This window comes from Lissotriton vulgaris, chromosome 4_1 (genome assembly GCF_964263255.1).
Source record: "Lissotriton vulgaris chromosome 4_1, aLisVul1.2, whole genome shotgun sequence".
Lineage (NCBI taxonomy): Eukaryota > Metazoa > Chordata > Amphibia > Caudata > Salamandridae > Lissotriton > Lissotriton vulgaris.
Genome location: NC_141691.1, coordinates 1477907032 through 1477913031, shown reverse-complemented (window position 1 = coordinate 1477913031; position 6000 = coordinate 1477907032).

Below are 6000 nucleotides of genomic sequence, written 5' to 3'. Positions count from 1 at the left end.
GCACCAGGAAGTTGACCAAATTGCAAAACCTTCATTCCAGGTACTTAAGGCCAAAAATTCTTCAAAACCCTTGTAGGAACCCCTTAAAGAGGAGGTGCTCTAATGCAAACCATCCTCTGCTAACAACTTTGTGGGAGCCGTACCCCAATAATCCCCTGATCCCTAATATCTGATCACCCCGATTTTTATCACAAATAATTTGGCACCGGTGTCTCCAGTTGATCTAGCAGTTAGGACTACACTCCTTATCAGGGAAACACAATTTAGTAGAGATAAACAGCATACAATATTGGAAGTATAAAGGATTGAGCTCTAGATCATAAAGGATATTTATTACAGAATAGTTAAAATGTGTTACAGAGAAAAATGCATGAATTGCCATGAATGCCCAATTACAGAAGTACAGTTAGGCCGAATCTAAGAAAAAACTCTAATTGTCAATCTCATAAAGAGAACTGACAGCAAAAGAGGACCATTGCAAGTCACTTACAGGGAAAATAGTAAACAAAATCCCACAAGAAACAGAAACCTAAAGGTTTTATAGACAAATCACACAAGCTATTAACAGATTCTGCAAATTCAGCATGGTATGATCATGGTTAAGGTCGCATTGGCAAATCTGAAACAACAACGTAATAATTAAAAACTATCATTTAGCACTAACCCATTTCTTAAAGTAAAAGAAATCTCCACTTGCTTCCTCATCAAAAGCACCTCAGAGATGTACGACAAAAATGAAACATTTCTTAAAGAGTGGCTCAGCGAATTAGCACATCTACACTAACTCTTCTAGGGGAAGTCCTTGAAAATTATACTTTGGGTACACAGTTGAAGTTTCATTCACAATACATGTTTTCTAACAATGTTGTGCATTGCTAATACATTAAGGTAATTCACTTGATGTTTCGCAGAAACAAGGGTATATATGGCTTTGCAGCGGTACACTGATTTGGAGGGGGAAAGAGTGGGAGAAAGCTGAGTAGAACACCAGAAATTGCATCCATTTTAAAATAATGGAACATTACATGAAAAGGTGGCATAACTATTCTTAACATTATTTGTTCTTCTACTAGACCCAGGTAACTCATTTCAGGTACAACATCATTAGTTCATCGGTTACAACTCTACACATCATTAATAACATTAATTATCAAAAAGAATATTCACACAATACTTGTATATTTTGCATATTTAGAAAACGCTATAACAGAACTTAGTTTATTAATTTTATACTAAAGCGCTCATTAGGAGTTGGCCAGCTTTATAAAAGGGAGACAACAGTGTCAAAATAACTCTTCTGGCCAGTATTTCTCCATCAAAACAAGCCATTAAGAGTTGTTGTGCTGAGAAGTGTGACCAAGCATGTGGACCCACAAATAATGCTTTCTTTTTGGCTAATTTTTCTTACTTGTGGGACAAATCAATTCAGAGTGATCACCTGGCCTGAGGAGGTGGCAGGTCTGAGCAGAGGGTCACAGAGGTGTCAGGGGGCAGGGAGTATCACCTGGGTGATACCAATTAGTCACACTCTCAAAAAGCCCTAAACATAAGATTTATTTTTCCACTCTCATTATGTCATCTCCTGTGATACCATATGGGTCAAAGGCTGTCAGATGCTACTTCCTGTGTTGTCACAATAGTTAAAAGTTATGTGATATTACTTTCTGTGAAGTCACCAAGGGTGGAGCAAAAGATTATGTGATCACAATTTTACTACCCCAGGCATTTTGGTGATTTGCCATCCAAACTCCAGCACTCAGGATCTTGCATTGTATTATGCTGAAGAAGATAAAACATCCCACAGCTTTTATGTCAGCAATATGACTAAGCAACAATCATTATGATGTGGATTACAACATCAAGAGTAGAGCCCAGGCTCCCCGTGGAAAAGCGGAAGATAAGAGGGGCACGGCGGCAGCCCTTCCCCAGCAGTACAGCGTGTGAATACCGGGAGGCTGATCGAGAAAAGCAGGCAGTGACCGTGATAGCCTGGAAAGAGCCAGCCCCTGTGGGTGGACGAAGGAGCGCAATAAAAAGAGGTGCTGGGGGCTGGAGTATCAGACTGGCAGGAGCTGAGGAAAACCTGGTGGCAGGCCTGAGAGCAGAAAGTAAGAAAGACGGCATGGCAGCAAACCGGTGATAAGATCTTTGCTGGTGCTGCGCCTAGGGGAAGAAATGCTGTTTGAGCATTAGGAGTGACGCATATCCCCTATGGCCAAGTGGGTGCTTCTTGATACATAACTCGTCATATTAGCAATTGAGAGTCCAACACACAGGATACAGGGATGGTGCAGTCAAGAAAGCCCCAACAAGCACAATCAGGGTGCGGGTCGTCAACCTCGTCTCCCACCGGCCAGAGAGTGGAAGAGGACTGAAAGTCGGCAGAATAGGGTATAAACCTGACAGGTCACAGGGGCCGTCCCAGTTGCCCTTAGCAGATGGCAGCAGCACACCCAGGGACCCCAGAAGAAAATCCACGAGGGCGGTTCACCCCAAAACTGGAATATGTCCGGGGAAGAACACCAAAAACTCCCACCAAATTAAATTAGACAAATTCACCCTCCCAAAAGAAGCGGATGCCCAAGATCCCCCAAACAAACGCCTACCCCCAGGGGTTCAAGCAGCACTCGATAAAGGTACCTTGTCCCTGCACGACATCATGGCGGCAAAACAGGAGTACAAACTGATCTGGAAACCCGAATAGACACTGTCACATCAGAAGTCTCCTTAATCCGTGCGGACCTGCGCAATATGAGGACTAGAGTACAAACAGTGGAAGGCTCTATAAAAACTCTATTTCAAGACACCTCTGCTCTCAAAGCCCAAATGAAAGAATTGCACACACGTACAGCCCAGTTAGAGGACAGGCTCAAAGATCAAGAGGGACGATCGAGACGTAATAACGTGCGACTCCTCGGGGTCCCTCAAGAGGTGGAGGGGTTAACAACGGACCTCTTCGTGGAAGAATTGATTCTGGGTCTGCTCCAACCAAAGGGTCTCTCAAGGTTTTCTCGGTGGAGAGAGATCACGCGTACCGGGGGGCCGACCCAAACCTGGGGGCCCCCCGAGACCCATTGTAGCACGCCTTTTCAAATATAAGGATCAAGACGTTCTACTACAAACTACTTGGGTGGCCCCCTTAGCCCTCTTTGAAAACTCACAGATAACCTTCTTTCTGGATTTCACGCTAAAGACTCAAAGATTAAGCTGTAGCTTCATCGAGGTGAAAAGGGCGCTCAGGGATAAAGGGGTGAAATACTCCATGCTTTCCCCAGCACGTCTCCGAGTGGAGTCCAGGGGGAAGGTCTGGTTCTTTGTTACACCGGAGGAGGATTGGGACTGGCTAGAGGGGTGGAGGACAGTTGGAGGCGCCAGTGGAGAGGCCTGCCGTGGAAGAACCAAGAAAACAACGATGCTCCCCATCGGGCAGCTCTCTGAGAAGACGCAGGCGGGAGTTGTGCCATAAAAGTTGAGACTGGGATCTGGACTAGCTGGGACCGAGAGAAGGTGGGCGAGAACAAAGTAACTAAGCTGACCACCTGGAGGATCCACTGTTGAAGGAACTTTGGCCTGGTTGACATTCCGTCTAGCTGCCGAACTAAAAGATAAGGGACACACCACAAACTTGGCTCAATGGCCTAGACAAAACTGGGCTGAAACAATGAACCGCCTTAGCACGAATGGAAAAGACAGCTCCATAATAATGGCGTAAGACCAAAGGGGGGGAGAATTAGAGGGCAAGTTTACATTCCCAATGTTTAGTATGTTGGGTAGGGTCCACAGGCTCTCTGCTAAGTTGGGAGGTGGTGGGAAATTGGGGCACCATCTGGCAGAGTGGCAGGGTGGGGGAGGTAGGGAGAAGGACAGGCAGGGGGGCCGTTGTATGGGGGTTTGTTTTTAGCTGCTTTGTTTTGCAGTTTTCGATGTTACAGAGAACAAGCAGAAGGCACCCTTCAACACGACTGGGATGCTGCGTCCTACACAGGGAATCTGAGGGGACACGGGGAGAGGAGGCCCAGCGGAATCCAGACGCATGGTTAATAAGGAAATACAGGTCAGCAGTTACATGACAGGCCAAGTGCAGGTTGAACTGAAATGGATGTCCTGGAACATAAATGGGCTGGGGTGTAACGTTAAGAGAGGCATTGTGTTCCAGTTTATAAAGAGACACTCCCCAGATGTGGTTCTCCTACAGGAGACCCATCTTTTGGGTAATAGCTGTAAGGCCTTGAACCGCTGGGGCTATGAAATGAAGGCACATGCAGGTTACACACCCGGTTCAAGAGGTACAGGAATCCTCCTCAAAAAAAGTCTACCCCTCACCATAGAGAATGGTCTCATTCGAATACCTACAAAAACATACGAACTGGCCCAGACGGAGTACTTTCAATACCTGCAGATCCGCCATGTTATTCAGGGAGCAGTGTCAAGGGGAACTGAGCTTCCAGAGTCATCACCTCTGGAATGTAGACCTCCTGAGGAACACATGCCCTGGAAGGCAATTTCGCTCACTTACCGAAAGCTGATTAACAACTTACCAGATGCCCTTACGGTCCTGAGAGATCGCTGGGTTTTAGATATACCTAACCTACAAAGTAGAGGACTGGCCTGAAGCTTTAGCAATCAGGGCCCGTTTCAGATTAGTCCAGCTCAAAATACTGCATAGAGTATATATTTCCTGCACCACACTCGTGAAAATGGGGCGTAGGGCAGAAGAAACATGTAACAGAGGGTGTGGGGAGGTGGGATCATTTTACCATATAATATGGAAGTGTCCAATAATTCAAGAATACTGGCAGGCGATAGCGTTGTGCATGTCGGGTGGTGGGAGAAGAGCTTACATTTTTTCCCAAATGGTGCCTTTTGAATGTGTGGGAAGATACTAACGTGGGGCGAGTAGACCAAACCTGGGTAACCCTGGGCCTTATGCTGGCAAAATTAAATATAGCGTGTCACTGGGGAGCTTCCCACCACCCGTGCTCCGAGACTCGAAGAAAGATATGGACTGGTGCATGTTGGCGGAGGAAACTGAGGGTGCCTGAAAAAATAGGGGACAATTTGGAACAAATGGGACGAATATGCATGCCTCCGGTGGGTGAAACAATCCTCTCCATGATTCTTTCGGAGACCACCTGATGGGAACCTCAGAATAATTGTGTGTAAAGAAGTAGGTGGGCCTGCGATGCTCATTAAGGATGCCATGTGGTGGGATGTAGTAAAGCTCGGTTGTGTATGCAATAACAACAATGTGAAGATATGTTTCTGCTCTATTATAATAAAAAGATTTTTTTTAAAAAAGAGTTGTGTGAATTCGTAGAAACACTGAATTTGTATTTTTATCAATGCAGGACAGGTCAAAACTTCTGTTCAAATTGGTTTGAGAAAAGTGGGATTTGCAGCACTGATGAGACTAGCATACTGCGATTGGACTGAGATTTGAAGCTTTCATTCTGCTTGATCAGCCTTGAGTAAATGCCAATAATAGTATAAACTCAATACAAAACATGAAAATGTGGTTAGCTGATTGTTGTTTTATTTTACTAATTGTGACAAGGAAATTGAAGATTTGTATTTATAGTGTCATTAAAATATTTCTTCCAATAAACCATTGCTGCCTTAATTGCTTATAACAATTTCACATAACAATAGCTCTTCCTTTTGTATCCCCATGCAAGCTCTACTCCTGTTCATCAATCTGAAGTACATAATTGTTTCTGAGTATCAGAAAAGGGCTCTTCTATACTGTGCGTACTGTGCAGAAATCTGACTGAGTTTTCCAGACTGAGGTCCAAATTACCAAACATTTTGCACCGAATTTGCGACATAAAAGTGACGTGAACCTGCTCAAAATGATTTTTCATGTGTTTCACTGGAACGTTTCATCAAAGTAACACAAAGCAGCGATTAATGCTGCTCTGCATTCGCTGTGTCAAAGGAGCATTGCATGAGTGGTACATGGCTGTGTCCATTTAATCATCCATTGTTTAGACAGGGTTTTGT